The 19,340-nt window shown below is 39.2% G+C and overlaps 1 long non-coding RNA gene across 1 annotated transcript; it reads left to right on the top strand.

The window, feature by feature from the left end:
• The first annotated feature begins 978 nt into the window (after window positions 1-978).
• Window positions 979-19,262, top strand: LOC137446734 (uncharacterized). The gene is made up of 5 exons (XR_010988703.1): window positions 979-1,031; window positions 1,777-1,899; window positions 6,962-7,086; window positions 14,997-15,065; window positions 16,128-19,262. It is a non-coding gene; the product is annotated as an uncharacterized lncRNA (long non-coding RNA).
• The last annotated feature ends 78 nt before the right edge of the window (window positions 19,263-19,340 follow it).

Consider the following 19,340-nt stretch of genomic DNA (forward strand, 5'->3'; position numbering starts at 1 on the left):
TCATTCCAAACTGGTTAAACCAGAAAGTATGTTTCATACAGATGTGTGTAATGCAGTTTTCTGACAGAGGAATGGGTAAAATTCTTAGCAATTATACAAACACAATTTTAAAATAGAGCACTGCTTTTAAATCTGTTCTTTTTTTCTGGCCTTTTTTTCCCCCCCATTTTTAGGCGATACTTATCATCTTTTTGTTTGTTTCCTTCTTTCTCTCCAAAGTCTTATTCTAGTATTAAAAAAAAAAAAAGGTATTTTGTTGAGAATTGGAGAATTTTTTTTCAATCTTTGTACTGATTCATTATGAATTTTTTTTCCATAAAGCCCCATGTGCTAAGTATTTTCTTCATTTTCCCATTGAAATCAGAGAGAAAATGCCTTTGATTTCCACATGACAATAGCCAGCACTGGAGCTATGTCTGCCTGCTCCCTCAGAAGTTATCCCTGTGAAGTGTCCCAGGCTGAACCAGCACAGCTGTGTGCCCATATCAAAACCTCAGAGCACCACTGGAGCCCTGTGGTTGCGTTCATCATTCAGAAGAAATGAGGTTTCCTTGTGGAGACAGCTAACCCACAATCTTCACATCAATTTTCACCTGGTATGGCCTTCAGCATGGGCTTTGTGTGGGGCTTGTCTGCAGCACACACTGCTCTTGACCCTGCATAAGGTCAGTGAGGAGAGGATGTGCTGTGAGGTGCAGCTGGGCTCCCCTGCATGCCTCCACAGCACTACTACAGCAGTATCCTGAGCAAAAATGTGTGGCCATTCATTATCATTATTGAAAATTGTCCATTAATATATCACCCTTAAACCTTCCCTGACGTGATCCTCTGTCTCTGGTGAAGCAGCACTGTATTTCAGATTTGTCATGTGGGGTCCTCCATGGCAGTGGTGAGGTGTTGGCACCCATAGCCTCTGTGACAAGAGACCTGCCCCATAGCCAGCACAGGCAGTGCCACCCAGCAAAAATCACCAGAGAGAGGAAGAAAGAGAAACAACAGCACAACCCCCCAAGATGATAGGAGGCTAGAAGGTACTATTGATACTATTTTGATGATACTATATTGATGATACCATTGTACATCATCCCATTGACAATGTAGACTGGGCAACAGTGATCTTAGAGCACCACCCTTGTCACTGAGGCTAGATTATCCTCTAATCAGGTGGAGTACTTCCAGGTACTTCCTAATTTAGCTTTCGTTACTCAAGATGGCTGGAAAGTACTGAACCAGCACAGTCTGGATACACATTATGCTGTCCTGGCAGTTTAGATGTTGCTGACAGAGGACTCACATAAAGAGACATGGTGCTTTGGGGGATCCTGTTTCCTGAAAAGGAACAAGCAATAGCCCTGATGGTTGTATTTAAATGACTTCAAGAGTGGGAGTGCTCGTTAGCTCAGTCACAGACCTCTTATTTGTCTGCCTACAGACTCCTGCCAAATTACACGTTTTATGAACATGAAGTGGAAAGGAGGCCTTTATGACTTCCTTTTATCATCTACTCTGCTGGCACCTTGGAATCTCACCTGCCCCAGTCCTGCCCTGCAGACAATTTTCCCATGAATTTATTACATTAGTTTCCTTTTTGAAAATAGATTGAATTTTCTGATGTATTTTTGTTGCTGTTGCCTACAGTATTCAGCCCTTGAATTCATGCTGAACTCAATCCTCAAGACTCTAGGAAAGAGAGTGAAAGCACTTGTAACTGTTTCTTATTTCAATTATCTTTTTGCTATATCAATTATATTTTGGTGCATTTTCATTGCTTTTCAGGTGCTGCAGCATCAGTCTACCTATTTACATATGAGGAGTATTCTATACTGGCTGATAACAGTGTGCCCTTAGGATATATCTGGATATCAAAGTCAATACCAGAGGCATGCTTGCTTGCTTGTGGTGAGCACTGATTTTTAAATATTATTATATTATTTAATTTAAATTCACTGATAGATGAGAGTGTGTTAGGATCAATACAGGCATGCTTTGATCTTAATCATTGATCCATTTTTCATAAATATGCAGATTTTTCAGCTGCCTGGTGCAAATGATAATGGGAAAGTGCAGGAATTTTTTTCCTATGGAAAAGGGGAATAAAATTATCCCACGTGTCTTCAAAGCATGATAAAACTGGCAGAGGTTTTATAGTTGCATCCCAAAAAATACATTAATGTATTCTTGAAAAAAATAATAAATATATGGTTCTAGCTGTTATTTGCTGTGAAGATGTCTATAGTGCCCCAAATGGTTCTAGCTGTTATTTGCCATGAAGATGTCTATAGTGCCCCAAATGGTTCTAGCTGTTATTTGCCATGAAGATGTCTATAGTGCCCCAAATGGTTCTAGCTGTTATTTGCCATGAAGATGTCTATAGTACCCCAAATGGTTCTAGCTGTTATTTGCTGTGAAGATGTCTATAGTGCCCCAAATGGTTCTAGCTGTTATTTGCCATGAAGATGTCTATAGTGCCCCAAATGGTTCTAGCTGTTATTTGCCATGAAGATGTCTATAGTGCCCCAAATGGTTCTAGCTGTTATTTGCCATGAAGATGTCTATAGTGCCCCAAATGGTTCTAGCTGTTATTTGCTATGAAGATGTCTATAGTGCCCCAAATGGTTCTAGCTGTTATTTGCCATGAAGATGTCTATAGTGCCCCAAATGGTTCTAGCTGTTATTTGCCATGAAGATGTCTATAGTGCCCCAAATGGTTCTAGCTGTTATTTGCCATGAAGATGTCTATAGTGCCCCAAATGGTTCTAGCTGTTATTTGCCATGAAGATGTCTATAGTGCCCCAAATCCTAGAGCAATACATTATTTAGGAATTAGTTTGTTTCCATAAGTAAGAAACCACATCAAAGACCTTGATGATGCTGTAAAGGAGATGAACTCCATTACAGGTAATGCAGTTTTACAGTGAAATATTTAGGCCCAGCTGAATGTTTTAGATCAAAGGAATCTGCCTACAGGTACAAAACAAGCACTGAAGTTAGTTAGAAAACAAATTTCTATGAGGTTTTATCTTGGAGACTTGGATGGAAATACCTGCAGTGGTGACAGGAGAGATCTGGTGGTAAAAAGCAGAGGAAATAACAAGGAACAAGCCTTGGATTTCACAGAGAGATGTGTTCAGCCAGGCTGTGAAGTTACCAGCAAAGTTTACTCCAGTGATGACTAACCCCTGAACTGCAATAATCTCCTATGGCTTTAAAATGAGATGTGTAACAGGGGTCCATGTGCAAGAAAATTTTCCTTGAAGAAAACTGAGGCAGTATCAAATTCTGAAAATAGTCACAGAATGAAACAGCAAAAAAGCAATCCTGAAACTATCAGACATGGAAACTACCAGATCTTGCTACCTACAGAGAAAAGCAGGAACCAGGCAGCACCTGTAATCCCTCAATCTCATCAAGTAGATTCAAGATCTGGGATTTTTTCCCAACTACTTGACATTTTCTCCTAATCTCTGTTTCCACTAGTGACTAGTCTCCTGTTGTCAGAGGCCTTCTCCCTCTTCTTAGTTTCTCATGCCATTCACAACCCTTTCCTTGCTCTCTGTCTTTTCCCCTCTCACTTCAATTCCAATAATTTCTTCGATGTTCTTTGCCCACTCTGAACACTCTAACCAAAACATTCAGTTTATAGTTTCACATCATAGATGCCATTAGCTCCCCAAAGTGTCAGTGGCTTTGATGGCTTCATTCATTTGGTTCTGTGGGGTTTATCCTGTGTTCTGGTCTTACTCTTCACACATCTTTTCTTTTCTTTATTAGCTATAATGCTATTTTTGTTACTTTTAAAAATATTTTAAATAACATTTCACATGAAACATTAATTAATTTATTCATTAATAATAAATAAAATATCCAAACCATTTAGATTAAAAATAAAACTAGTAGTACATTTATTTTTTTCTCAGTCCTGTAGTTTGGAGCAGAACAAACAGTGGAGGGTTTGCTGCAAGGAAAGGCAGTGTTCACAGTTTCTCACAGATTCCAAGGCTTGAGAAAACTTTGTTACGAGCCAGTCTGACATCATCCATGAATGTTTGACAAGAGCTGGAAGATTTTTTCTTTAATTAATTGATATTTCAACTGTATGCTTATTAGAGGGAAAAGCTTCAATCTGCTTTTCTGAATGTGTGGCTTGAATGCACACACATAAGATGTTCTAATTCTTAATTACTCTCAGTGCTATAAAAAAACCCGTGGTGGTGCTTTTTTCTAGACTGAACCTATCTATTTTAAACTATTAGAGATGGGGTTTTTTTAAGCATTTATCTGAGAAAGAACACTCTAATCAAATCCCTGTTAAGTATTTTTACACTGCTATCAGCTCACCTTGTCAACTTCTCTTTGATAAACCTCAGCTCCTGTACCATTCTTCTGTAAAGAAAAGATTCTCCTGTGCCCTTCCCTCCTAACTTTTTCCTTGCAAACCACTCAATTTTTCCATGGTCTAGATGATTGGATAGGGCTGGGTGATAGGTTGGACTGGATGATCTTGGAGGTCTCTTCCAACCTGGCTGATTCTAAGATTCTATGATTCCCTCAGTGTTTTTTCTACCCCTATTAGCATTTAAGCTCTTAAATAAATTAGTTGAATTTTCAATATCTTTGAGAGGTCAGTACAAGGTATGGAGACTTGGTTCTTTTCCAGATCAGGCCAGTTATTGTCACTAAGTTTGGCCCCAAAAATTTTGGAGAGAGAAGTTGTAGCTGTGTGTTGCACCTGCAGAAAGCCACGTTCTCTGCTGATTTCACCTGATTTGCATGGGGTTAATTAAGATTTTTCTTTTTTAAAGCAAAATCTAGCCATTGATCTAATCTCATTATAATGTCAATATTTGATTCACACAGGCTCTTATCTTCTCTCTTTCACTGTTCTTTCTGCATTGCTTTCATTTTCTCTAATGAGGAAACAACAGGTCCTGAATTACTTCCACAAAGTAGGAGAGAAATTGATATTAAAACTTTTTTCCCCCTAGGGTTGCTATTTTACCTCTAATTCACACGAAATGCAACATTCCAGTTCTAATCCTAGTGATGTCCTCTGGTCCTGCTTTCTTGAATCGGTTACTTCATTGACCAAAGCAAAACGCATAACTCTCCAGCACTAAATGCATAGGATTAGAACAAGTTTACTTTGTTTTGGTGTCAACTTGTATTTAGAAGCCAATCCTTGTGTCATCAAAGAAAAAAAATAAAGACAAAATATTTCATAACTCCTCTCAGTTAGCCTGGACAACTCCCAAACTTTCTCATTAATATGCTATATTGAAATTCTTTCTACTCAGATCTATAAGAGTTGGTATTATCTAATCTGTTATCTATGCAAGTCTCAAAATCTTATTCTACAGATCAACAAAATTGTGGGCATAATTAAAGCTAGAGAGAAACAAAAATGAGATACAGACATAGCAACCAAATCAAGAACTAATTAGAGCATAATTGCAACAGCTCAGCAATGGATTAGGGAGGAATGAATGCTAATCATCTCTTATGTATCACTGCAATTGTTTTCATGGAGTACTTCTCATCAAGTAGCTTACCAATATATTCAGGGCAAATGCCCAAGCAAATATCATTTTTCTGTACATATATATGGAGTCCCCATCCCTGGAGGTGTTCAAGAGGGGATTGGACATGGCACTTGGTGCCATGGTTTAGCCATGAGGTCTGTGGTGACAGGTTGGACTTGATGATCTTTGAGGTCCCTTCCAACCTTGGTGATTCTGTGATTCCATGATATCCAGTGGAGGATTGGCTGGATATAAGATACTGTGGTTGGATTGGTTTGTTACACTGACACAAGATCACAAAACAGTGACATTAAAACTTGACATAAATTGAAGTAGTTTCCAGGCTGTCCTGGTTCCAGGGCCTCTGGAATCAGGAATGCAAAAGTGACTTACAAGCACTTCTGGCCCTGATCCTCAAGTTCTGCATCGAGGGAGACTGATATGACTGAGAGCTGGTAACCTTGCCCTGAAGGCACCAAGCTCATGGGATGACTATTCACATCTGCATGCAGCTGGAGATTCATACACTGAGTGTTCTACAAGAGAACCACCAGTTCAGAAATACCTTTGTATCTTTTCTTTGTTGTGTGAGCTCTCCTCTCACACTGAAATCCGCAGATATTTCTCTTTCTTTTAATGATCTGAGCTATGAAATCCTTTTCTAAAATTCCTTCAACATAAAAGGAGAAAGAAAAACATTCTGGACGGCAAGCAGTCTTCACTCACTTCTTCACACCTTGTGTAGCTTTTATAGTTGTTTGCTTCTGAGGCCATTGGCTCTGTTCTACTGTTAATGTTCTTTTATCCAATATTTAGAGGAATCATCTGCAGATAGATAGAAAGTTCCTCTGACACATTACAGTGCCAGCATAAGGTCACCTCAGTAATGAACAGCATAAGCAATTTCTGACTCTTGTTGGGGTTGAAGTGAGGGGAGGAAAGTAATCAATCTGTACATTGTACACTGTTACTGACTAATATTTCTTAATTTTGGTTTCTTTCTGTGAATATTTCTAGAAATAAGAGAGCAAGGCAAACATCATGAAAATATCTGATAAAACTGTAAGGATGTGAGATTATTGTGCATTGCAATGGCAATCTGGCCAGCACTGACCACATCTACTCTGTGTTCTGGAGCCTTCCCCCTGTGTGCCAGAGTTCCCAATTTCCTTTTTACTAAACCCTTGGCTCTTTTGCCCACTCCTTCTAGAAGCTTATTTTACTCTGTGTTTCCCTCTGCCAGTTTCCATCTGTCACTTTCTCCCTCACATGCCTGTTCCAATAATGGAATCATACAAATCATCAAATCATACATAGATCTTTCCACATAAACCTTACAGATGTCCATACTTACAGTTATCCACATCTGGATTCCCTGCAGTCCTCTCTTTTTACTATTCCTTGCTTTCCTTTGACATCTTCCTCTCACTGTTTTCTCCTAGAAATAAATAATGTGGAGACTGCTGATCTGTGAAGTGTACAGGATAATGAATTGCAATAGCACATGCAATGCTGTTAAGCAACTGGACATTTACAATTAACAATTGATTAGCTGACAATTATGCAGGTAAGTGAAACAGATGGCTGTGCTAATCATGTGCAAGAGCTGAATACATTCTTCTTTTCCTTTTCATTTCTGTTTATACCAAAATTGACTCAATTTTCCCCCCACTGTCTAGAACATCCCCTGCAGCTTTAAAATTGATTAGCTAGTTTACAAAAGGCACCGCCCTACCTCAAGAGAAAAAACAAAGAAGTGGAGCTGAGCTTCATCTCATTTTGCCCTATCAGACAGGAAGGGTGAAAAGTCACATGTAAATGATTTGATTACATTTTGCCCTACACCTTGAGAAGAGGCAGCTCCTTCATCTGACATCAATGAGCATTGCATCTGTCCTTATGAAACATTAAATTAATGTATGTACCTCCCTAGCATGTGTCCCTGCTCCTGCAGAAGTTGGTAAAGAAACTTCTGCCAAGTTCAGGGGAAACAGTCTCAAGCCCTTGATATTATCCATTACAGTCATTGTTATTCCTGGTTCTGTATTGATTAACCTGTCTTTAAAAGGGAAAGAGAAAACAAAGTACAATGAGAACTGTTGCAAATGGAAAGTTACTGGTTCTAGACTCAGAAACGTGCCTGTGCTGTTGACCAAATCCTGACAAGAGCTAAGTAGCTGCAATGAAGTAAAATTCCCAGCATTAATACTTTCTTGGGGTTTGTTTGTCTGTTTAAGAACACAGTTGATTTAATTACAATACCTCAGAAACTAGCTGTCTGACCACTGTTCCTATATTAACACTATTCAAAACTATTCAAATAGTTGTTAGTCTGAGAAAGTGGTCTCTTAAGTTCTGCTTTTGTCATAATGTCGATGTGCTGGTTGGCAGAGTCAAGGCAAGCTCTTTCCCCTGAGCCAAGGGGTAACCTGGTCACACCGAGCGACAGGTCGGATTGACTTCTGTAATTCTTTTCTATTTTTTCTGTTGTACAACTAGGGAGGGAGGCAGGTGAGGAAAAAATGCCTTTGAAGAATAAAAAGGATAATGTGAGGAGAAAATTACTATGTTAGATTACTCAGTTCCAGATCTTTTTTTTTTTTTTCCTTTTCTTTTCTTTTTTGTCAAAATAATTTCTTGCAACAAAGGCTCCTCGTGCTGGCTGCGAAACAGCAGCATTCAACCTCCACTTTCCTTTCTAGCTCAACTCCATGGAAAAAACAAATATTCAATAAACCAAATTTCCTTTATGTTTATTTAATGACATATAACTCAAAAAGTTGTTGAAACTATTATGATGAAAACTTTGCTCAGGAAGATTTCCTTTCAGACATGCAGAAGCTACATTTTAGATCTGAATTTCCCCTGTACCTTGAAAACCTCCGTTTTGAATGGGAGTGATTACATAACTCTATTTTTCTGGTGAACACAATAGGGAGATGTCTCTCTGGAATGAAGAAAACAACAGCAGCACAAAAATTACTTCCACAGTGCCCTAGCATTTAAATGTTAGTATCTCAAGTAATGATTCCATTCAGATACTAGCCAAAAGTAAAAAATCTTCTTTTTTCCCCTGCAATAAATATTGAGTTTTCATAAGCTGCTTAAAATTGTTCTAAACTGTTTATATCTGTGATTTCTGTGCTTTAGAGAGGATAGCCTTGGATCACCTTGAACAAAAAGCCTGTGTTCTAGTATTCTCTTGTGCAGGCTGTACTCTCAGACAAGTGACCTGCACCTCCACCCAGGTCTTCTTCAAATAAATATAAACTTTCTTCTTGGATTTCATTTGCTGACAGATCAGATATTTGGAAGGCAGTTGTAATTTATGGATCAATGCAAGTTTATGCCAGTTGAACAACTGACCCTAATCCTCCATTCCTCAGTTTATCTGAAAGTAAAAGGCTTCTTTTCACACACCAGTTACGTCTGCTAAGTGTGACAACAGTCTATTTATCTAGCACATCATTTACAAAACCCAAGTGCTTAAGATTGAGGAAATGAAATGTTAAGGATGTCATAAATCTTAGTGTTTACAAGCAGTCTGAACCAACTTTTACTGAAGTCCTCATGAGTCTTTCCACTTATTTCAGTCAGAGCTGGCCTGGGTCCATAATAAACTGGTATTTTGTCATATGTAAGGTCAGGTACGCTACGAAGGGATGCTGATCTGTGCATATGAATGGCCTACCATGTGTGAAACAGTAGCAAAATGGTGGTGTGCTCTAGACATTTGTTGCAAATCCAGACTTTATGGAGAGCTCAGGAAAAATTGGTGTAGCCAAAAAGCACCAGTTCCCAAAGGCACCTATCAGCTATCTTTTCCTTCCATTCACAGTTTTACCCCAGTCACTTGGAGTAAAAAGTCTGAAACACAAGGGGGAAAGGCTGGCATTTGTTTCTTTTCATTCACCTCGAATCTTTATTATCAGAGGCATGAATGCTCTGTCACTTTTGACTACTTGTGTAATCTGTGCACTTCAAGGAAATAAGAACCTTTTTCACAGATTTGGGCTGATGCAGAAGCTTTTGTACACACAAAAATTGTACGTACAGAAGTAGTTCATCTTTTATTAAGTACTCAATTCACAGAACCATAGCATTCCTGTAAGAGCTTTCAAATTCATTCAAAACCATTCCAATTTAGCAATAATGAAGCATACATACTCTCTACACAGCTCACTAGCACACACACGAGCTTTGAGCTCTTACAGTAACTAGCCTGAACATTTTAAACATTGGCAGAAGCCTTTCATCTTTACTCATTCTGTTGCATGACAAACCCCCATCCACAACATGATTAAGGAAAAAAGATTTAAAGGACCCTGAGCTTACCTCTTCTAGAGGAGAATTACTCCACTCTCTTTTTTTCCTTTTTTTTTCCCCCCTCCAGGATTCTTTTTAAGATATCATTGACCTTTCTAAATTCAAACAACGAAGATGTGATTAAAACAAAGTACAAATGGTGAGTTAGGACTCAGATTCAGTTTGTTCTGTACATGGAGACTGCATTACCAGGGACACTCTTGAATGAAAACAAGAAATGGAAGTAGCACCTCTACAAACATCGTTAAAATGCAGCTGGTCTATACCTGTGGACCTGTCCAAAAGTAGATCAAAGAAACTTTCAGCAGCCATTGTTGTGGTGGAGTCTTCTTTGGAGGCATTAAAAACCATCCTGGGTGCAATCCTGGGCAATCTGCTCTTAATGAGCCTGCTTTAGGTAGCAGGTTGGACTAGATGATCCCCAGAGGTCCCATCCAACCCCTACCATTCAGTGATTTACAAAATTAGTCCACCATAACTCAAATTGCACAGACCTAAAGGCCCTGTTTTTCTACTGTCATTGTTCACAATATCACGGTCTGTTTCAAACTCATGTGGCTTCTTCTATGGAAACTGCTAAGAGGTTCAGTAGACTCAGTTTTCATGATTTCTCTTGGAGGAAAAGCTAATATTTAGGAAGGAAAATTACTGAATAAAATATTCTCCAGAAGTGTAGTAACAGTAATAATAGTATTGAATGATAGCAGAACTGATATTTTCAGTAGCACTCCAAGTGGTTATATTTATCCAGAGAAGCGGGGATGGCTTAAGGCTATGATCTTCAGCACTGAAGTAGCTGTATGCAGTAGAATAGCATTTCCTGTCACAATACACTGAAGAATTCTTATTTTTCTCATGCAAATGATAGAGATGTCAGACACAGCTTATAGCACAGGAAATCCAGGCATTTTCTTAAGAAATGAAACAAATTCGGTCACTGGAACTGCTTATAATCTGATTATAGTTTTGATGCAACTAGAGACAAGAAGAGAAGGTGGTGCAACACACACGCTCATTATACTCCCAGTTTACTTACCTCCCACCCATTTCCTGGCTTTATATATTCAGCATATTAACTCTGGCTCAGTACTAGACCTTTTCAAAGTACAGCTGGCTCCTTAAATCCCTGCACAATGTATACTATATTGTACATTTTGGTTGAATCAGAAAAACACTAGTTTTTTATCTGCTTGAACCCAAAGAATAATCTTGAAGCACTTGTTGGACATAAAGGCAGACCTTGGTGCATTGGCTTGGCTGGCTTTTGTCATGCATGTTAATGGTGAGAACATTGCATCTGTTCCTAACTGCCTTTCAGCTGTTAGTCTCTGCTGCATAGCTGATACCAGAAACAGATGGAGGAGAGTTCCTCTTTTTGTAATCAGGTATTGAACTCAGCTGGGACACCAGTTTGTGGAATTAATGGCAATGCTTCAGTATGCTTGACCTCAATCCCAAACTCAGCATCCCATAAAGAGTATCAGAGATGGCTCTGGTTGTCTGCACAGTTCTGTACTTGAGCTAATAAGCCTCAGTGGAGGTGGCATCGGTTTGCATAGTCAGTCCTTTTGTAGCAAATTCTGTACATATGGAGCAATTAATCTGCAATCCTGATACATTATCCATACTGACATGTGTGCATACCTGTGAGGGTCTAGATAACCTCATTTGCATGAGCACCAATACACAGCAGGCAAGATTGTTAGTATTGTTTATACTCAAGTTTTCTCAGTTTTTACTGGATCTGATTTGATTTTTCAGGTATTGTGATGAATGACACTCATTCTGCTTGTGCAGTCAGTTTTGTTCAGAGAGAGCACCTGGGAAGCAAAGAGGAGAGTTGTCTGTTGAATTTTTTTTAGTGTTGTACTTTATAACACTCTGGAGGATAGAACCCCCTGAAAGGAAGAGAAGGATTAGTCCTCTGCTGAGAGTAAAAGAGCACAGAAAATTACTTCTGGTAAAGAAATTTGCAAAGCTTAGTGTCATACAAGCTGGCAAAAGAAAAGATTGGGGATTACATAGTCACAACCTGAATATACAAACTTTTTCTAGGAGCCTAGAGAGGACTCTGTTTTGTTTTGCTTTGCTTTTTGAATTTTTATAGCCTAGATACCAGGGAAAAGGTTTCTGGAATGGTAGTGTGTCTTCTAGAAAGGCCATAGTAAGTAAACAAAGCCTTGGGTCTTCATTCTCAGGTTTATATTTTGTCTTCCAATTTTCTCTAAGTTCATTGTGCAGCCTATGCTCACACTACACCTAGCTTTAAAGTCCATTGCATAGTTTTTGTAAGAGAAAAGCTTATGCATCCTCTTCTAAAAGCACTGCTTGATAACACTTCCCTATTTTCAAATCACTAATGTAGCTCCATTGCTCTTCTGGTGCTGTGCTAGTCTCTAAATAAAAGTTATGCTAGTATCTGATCTGAATTTCTAAGGTTCAGTAACTGAGTTTTGCCCTTTTTTATATCAAAACTTTGCACATGTTCAGAGCTTGACTACCTCATTTTAGTAACAGCCCTTTAAGTAGTTCTAGGGCAGTCACTAGGCCACCATTACTTCTCTTGTAAGCAAGCCAAGCTTCCACAACCTCTCCTTTTAGCCCATGTGGTCTGAGACCCTAATGTCTTTGCAGGCATCTGCTGGACCCGCTCCAGTTTCCAGAAAACCTATGGAGCAGGGGCCTGGAGGGAAAACAGGCACATATTCCAGATGGAACTTCACCATTGCCAAATCAAATGTGGCCATAACTTTCTTCAATCTGCTGTCCACATGCCTTCCAATACAGCCCAGTATGGGACAGGCCTCACTTTCAACGGGAGTGTATCCTTGCCTTATGATACTCGGCCTGAAGGCCACTTTGTCCTCCAGGCCCTTTCCACTAAACCCTTTTTCAGCCATTCAGCTCTCAAACATGCACAGATGTGTGGGATTTCTTCTGCTCTAGTCGCCTGCAGCTTGTTAAACTTCAGGAGATTTCTGTAGGATGAGACCTCAGAGAGCTCAGAAGAGCTCTGGACTGAGGCTCTTGTAATTGACATGTTAAATTAAGATACTTCATAGGATGCATCTCTATGATCATCCAGGTAATTGATGAAAATGCTGGAAAACCCCAGTGTCAATCCTAAAGTAGCTGGCTGATAGTCCACCTGTGTTCATATTACTTCACTTGCCATAGGATTTATATATGATAACATTGTAAGTATCTTGTTTTTGGAGGATGTCAATTACATTTTTGTAGACATATGATTAGTAGTTCATGGATTTTGATTTGGTTTGCCTTTTAATGAATTTATTTCTTATTAGCCAAAGATGTTTTATTGCCAAAAATATGTTTTGTCTTCTCTTTCAGCCTGAAAGAGATTTCCTCTTCTATTGCAATTCTTCTTTGTACAAGCTTTACTCACTCCCTGACCTAAGCAGTGTCTTTGTGACTGGTCTTTAGGGCTTGGATAGCCTTGGGAAGAACAGACTCAGTGTCTGTGTTACTCTTACTCTCGTTCTGTTTAAACTATGTCTCTCAGAAGAACAGTTGGGCCATTTGCTCTGAGGGCTCCTTTCACAAGAGGACTTAAAGGGATTTATTAATGAACTTAAAACCAGCATTGTAAAGTTCAGTATTTATGTGAGCTTGCAGCTTCTTTACAACATAACTTACATTTTCATTAAAACCAAGAATTTCCCTTAGCTGCTACCTCAGGGCAAATCACGACAGGCTGAAAAGTCAGTCTGGTTTCTTTGCTTTTCATCCATTACTATTACCTGTGAAAACTTTGACACTTAGACAAGACCTCCTTCAGAGTGGATGCTCATTTGCAACTCTGTGGATTGAACAATCACATTATTATGCTGTTTATCCATTTCCTAGTAGCATGGGCTCTGATGCCCTAAAAACTGCTTACACTAAAGTTTGCACAGTGTATGCACATATTGGGAATTATCAACTGATTTCTCAACATCTTTGTAGGAAGTACAATGCCATTTCAATGTATGTCTGAATTTGTCCTGTGGCATACTCCTAAAAATAAACCTTTGGATTAACATCAGTCTGCTCTCCTCCAAATGGTGAGCTGTATTGGCCTTGGTTTAAAGAGTTTGTGTTTGAGTGGGATGTTATGTAAGTGATTATCAAGTACTTTGGGAATTTCTAGATGGGAATTACTGCTTGCTAGCTCTACTTTTGGATAATTGGTCATGTTATCCTTTACTGGCCTTTCCTGCAAGTTCACAATGTAATAGCTTCTGATGTATTTGCCTGACTGTTTTATACAACATTTGTAAGACTTGGCTTAGCCTGGTGGTTTGCCTAGACATGGAATAGATTTTGGTGGCTTTACCTGTGTCACGTTGATACACATGTGATTTATGTATGCTGTGAAAGTAGTGCAGTCCCTTCAGACTGTCACTTGTCATTCTGGTTCTTTCCATGCAGCAGCATTCAGGTTTGATTTAGGTAAACCACCCAAACCATTTCCCCCATTTTGTACAGTGCTTCACCCAGAAATTTTGTGTGAGCTTAGCAAGAGAGCACTTAGTCTAGAGCATGGCTCTTAGGTATAGTGAAAAAGAACAGAGTTTTCTGTGGGTTAGTGCATTAGCCTCAGGAAAATAATTGTGAAAATAATTTGAATCAGTTTTTATTTGATTGCCTACTACATTCTCTTTCCATTTCTAAGCTACTTCTTTATTTCAAGTCTCGAGAGGTTTGAAGGAGCAAACACTCTTTTTGCTACCTTACTTGGTAAACCTTCCCCTTCTGACAGAATTATGATGTTCTTTGGCTAGTGCAGCTGTTTGCCTAACAAAAGAATTCTCCTCCTTTCACCTGGCATCTGTTTACTGAGTGGCAAATTCTTTCTTTGGTAATAAGTTCCAATTTGTAATGAAGTCCCCTGGAGCTAAACCTGTAAAAGTGCATGGGACTGTGCACAGGTCAGCTGTATTTTTTAAGACTCTATTTTTTTTAAGACAGTTGCATGAAGAAACACAATGAAATATTCTCCAGAAAGAGCCTTTAGGTTCCCCTCCTTGAGCTAAGCTTTAAAAACAAGAATTCCTGAAAAACTTATTATTGCTGCCTTCTATTTGTACTACAGAGAAAATCAATGAATGTTTTTTAAACTCTGGTGGAACATGACATTGACTTTTGCAGGAAGGTTTGTGTCTGAAGAACACGAGGTCTTTCTTGAGTGTACAACAGAACTGCTGGATTAAAATGGAGGTATGTGATTTTATGTTGAATTGAAAAGTCATTTTTAGATCCTTTAACTCCTCTGCCTATGAGAAAGGAAGGAAAAAGGAACCCCAAACCCTCACGTGCTGTATCTGAGTGAGATTATGTTCTTGAGGCTTTTGGAATACAAAAGAAAATGAGGTCTGTGTGTCAGACAGTAGCTCAATGCTGTCAGTGCTTTGCAATTCGCTGCATTTCAAGGTCCTCCAAGGACCGGTAGTCCACTCTCAGGAGCACATCAGAAGAAAATCATAACTAGTGTCAAAATAAGACTCTACTCAGTGGAATGGTTATGCCCTGTACTTGGATAGACACAGCTGCTGATTACATGGCTTTTAAAGAAGGAATTTAAGATTGTTTGGATATTATCTAGCTTTCTCCCCCTTACTATTCACACTTCTATGGCTCTGGAGGGGTCAAAAATATGCAATGGTAATAAAATTGCAGAGGCATTTAAAATTCTAAGGTGGTTTGGGGAGAGAAACTACTTGTTACTAGGAACCTAATTTATAGGGTTTGCTCCATACATGCAATCTCCAACTCCTTTACTTCAGTTTTTAAATCATAAAATGAATATAGTCCTACAGTAGTAGTATTAGAATAACACAGTGCTTTGACAGAGATGAGCATCAGCAGCACAGGTAACAGAAGCTGTGCCTGTCTTTTCCAGTGATAATTCTGGCCTGTGAGCTTATGCAGGAGGATGTTGGTGGCTGATTATTTTTAATGAGCTTTGCTATTTGATTGACTGTATCTTCTGTGAGACTCCTGCCCCATCTGCAGGATGTGTCACTACAGAAAAAGTCAGTGTCCTGGTAGCAGAGGAGGGGCTGAGATCTTTGTCCAACTGAGTATAAGGGTCAGCTGTGCCTGAGCCAGGCAGCAGTGCCAGGAAGTCCAGTAAGAGATTCACAGTTGGGATGGGTGGAGTTGTCTGTCTGCCAACCTGACCCATTGTCTAGAGAGGTTTGCTGCTTGCTGGTGCCTCATATCTGAGATGTGGTGGACAGACTGTCAACACTGGTCTTAGCCCTCTATTACTCTTTGCAGTTCTTCAGCTTGGACACCATCAACATGTGAAGGGGAATGGCTCAAAGAGGACTGGCTAGATCGGTAACTGGTTATTGTTGCACAACTGGTGTCAGCAGCATGGATTTAGTTTTACCACATCTGAGGATCAAGAAGCAAATGCCCCTCAGTGGCAGCCAGTGAATGGAGAAGAGGCCAGGAGCACAAAAGCATAAAAAATTCCATTTCAAGGAAGAAAATGGGGTTTTTGAATTGTGAGGGGGACCAAAGACTGGAACATGCTGCCTGGAGGTGTTGTGGAGTATCTATCCTTTGAGCTATTCAAAACTTGACTGGACACCTTCCCAGGCTAACTGCTGTAAATGTCCCTGCTAGATCAGAGAACCTAGGCAATGTCCAGAAGTGTCTTTGACCATCTGCCACTTGGTGGCTTTGTGAGACCAATCTTTTGCAGAAAATGGCAAAATATGTCTTGACTTTCAGTTTATTTTACAAGCCCACGATCTGAAATAAATTTGCTGAAGATTATATTTGCTTCTCCAGAAAAACGCAGAAACACAAGCCAAAAGCCCAGCAAACTGGTTCAAATTAAAATCATGAAATGGAATATGAAATCTTTATTGGAAAAGCTGTGAATTCATAAAGCAAAATACAAAGTGTCAATTGCAGCTACGCAACAAATGTTAGCAGGCTTTAGTCTGTTTTCACCAAAGCATTATGTGGGTTACCATGAATGACTTCAGGCTGTGTCTCAAGATATAAATAAAGCAAGGATCTAGCTTTGTTTCACAACCAAAACATTTCTCATTCCTAGGAGACTGTGTGCAGGGATTAAGCACCTGCATAATTTAAAGGAGAAGTAGTTACATTCACTCATGTTGGTCTACTTAATTAAATTCATATTATGAATGTTCATAAACTAAAACTTCTTCAGAATCACAAGCATACCATCTTCACTTTCCACCTTGCTGCACACGATGACTGTATCTTTTCCCCCTGTCAGAACAGTATCTTGCTGATAATCATTCAAAAAGTCAACTCTAGATACTTGTTTTTAATAAATCATTCCACCCAGCACGTCTTCAAATATGCACCCCAATTTGAAACAAAATAAATCTGGATTCAAAATGTAGGCTTTCAGTGAAAACCCTGCCTCACTTAAGATTTACTTGGCATAGCTGATTATTTACCTTGTCTCCTTCTCCTCCATGTGTCATGTGCTCCACAATAAAATACTCTGTAGAGTTTCTAGCTCTATAGAATAGTAGAGCTCAAAATTACAGTAAGGAGGGTCCTGCTTTATGTTGAGAAGCAAATCACACACTAGTGGTGCAGACTCATACAATCACAATATGCTCTGTTGCTGACAAAATGGTTTTGCCCTATAAGCCAAGCTAAATTTCTACAAGCACCATATGTATTTTTCTAGATCTTTTTTCAGTGATGTCTAGCACCTAATTAAGCCTAGCAGCTAATCTTATGTAGTAGACTGTAAGGTATTAATAAGACCCTAAAAAGTATAACTAAACCAGAGAAAATATAGAAAAGTAGGAATAAAATAAGAATTACAAAACCCAAACAAACCAAAAGGACAGCAAACAAAAACCACCAAACAAGAAGTCTAAGCTAGCTTGCTCTGGATGAATAAAAACTAAAGACGCAATACATTGGATGGAAAATACTATGGGTGACACATTTCTGTACTGGTTTTTGTCACTCAAGCAGTGGTGAGCCTCACACGTCTGTATGTGTACGTTTGTATGTGCATGCATTTGCTTTAAACCAGTCAAAACAGCTTTGTCTGAAGAAGGGTGGGAGAACAGCTCCCCTTTCTGTGTTTCTCTTGCTCCAAAGTCACAGTTATGCAGAATGGCTCTCCTGAAAGCTCCTTGAGACCAGCTCTGGCACTAAATCTCTGACCTGAACTGACTAACTCTACACTTCCCAAGCACTGACCACTTGTGGTTAGTGGCTTTCAAGGTGAAATGTAGGCATTCTGAGTGCAAAGGCTTAGACAGTAACATGGATCTAATTTCACTGCCAGGTATGAGTTTTGTCACATCTGTGGTTCGCTGTTCTTTAGTTCAGATCTTTAAAAAGTGCATATTGAGTGGCCTGTCCTGTTTACTGATGCTTTCCTTGCAGCCAGCAGTTGTGCAACCCTGCTTTGCTCTTTGCGGCGACCCCTGCCAGAAATGTGAAGCCTGTGACCATGCCAGGAGAGTGGATTTTTGGAGCAGATGAACTGAAAAATCTCTCTCTCTGTTAAAAAGGAAATAATTGCAAATGATGAATTCTAAGGTTTTAAAACTGCTATAATGAGATCATTACTAGGATCAAGCAGCCTGGTTTTCTAAACCAATTAAGTGCAGGAAGTCTTTGTAAATCAAACCTTTTTGATAAAGAAAAACAAGTGGAACATTCATTTTAAGTCACCTCTTTTGTTTCCAAATCCTTGTGCAGGAGGCTGCTGGGATAAAAAGAAAGAGGTGGGGTTCCCAACCACTGAAGCCCACTTCCCTACAAAGATTCTTGGGTGACAACAGGTTGCTCAAGAGGAAAGGTATAAGGATAGTTTGCTTTGCACCAGGCAGTGTTGAACCAACAAGCATTGAACCCTATGTGCTTCTACCATCCTTGTTGAGCTAGACGAGATTCCTAGAAACCTTATGTCTAGCAGTAGGCATGACCATATGGCTCAGAGTGAGGTGCAAGAACTCAGTAATGCAGTGATGGAATAACCTGCTCGTATGAGACTCTTCCTCAGAGCATTTACAGGAGGATGTTCTTGGTACCAGTTCCTAGGTATTCTGTTAAATAATTTACCTTAGTGACATCATCTGGAAAAGGCTTCACAGATTACATGAAGTGGAAAAAAATCTGAGAACAAAAATCCTTTACAGAAAAGTATTACATCATGAGTGCAGCAAGAAACAAGAGAGGTTTCCTGAAAGGCCAAATGATGCTTTTATGTGTAAGAGGAAATGGGGGGAAAGAAAAAACACAAACAAAGTTGTGTAAAAGCAATAAACAATAAAGTCAGGAAGTATTCTTTTGTTTGTGGTTGGTCTCAGACAAACATAGCATAGTGCCTCTGTCATCATTCTACATGTGACTATTAAAATATTTATATAACCTATAATTAGATATGAGCATGTTTCTAAAGAAAGAAATGCAGTTTCACTTGGGGCATCTGAATCAAGCTGCAGTTAGTTTGTTCTAATGAGCATTCCT

The sequence above is a fragment of the Melanerpes formicivorus genome, unplaced genomic scaffold, assembly GCF_026170545.1.
Source record: "Melanerpes formicivorus ecotype bairdi unplaced genomic scaffold, bMelFor1.0.p_v2 SCAF_18, whole genome shotgun sequence".
NCBI lineage: Eukaryota > Metazoa > Chordata > Aves > Piciformes > Picidae > Melanerpes > Melanerpes formicivorus.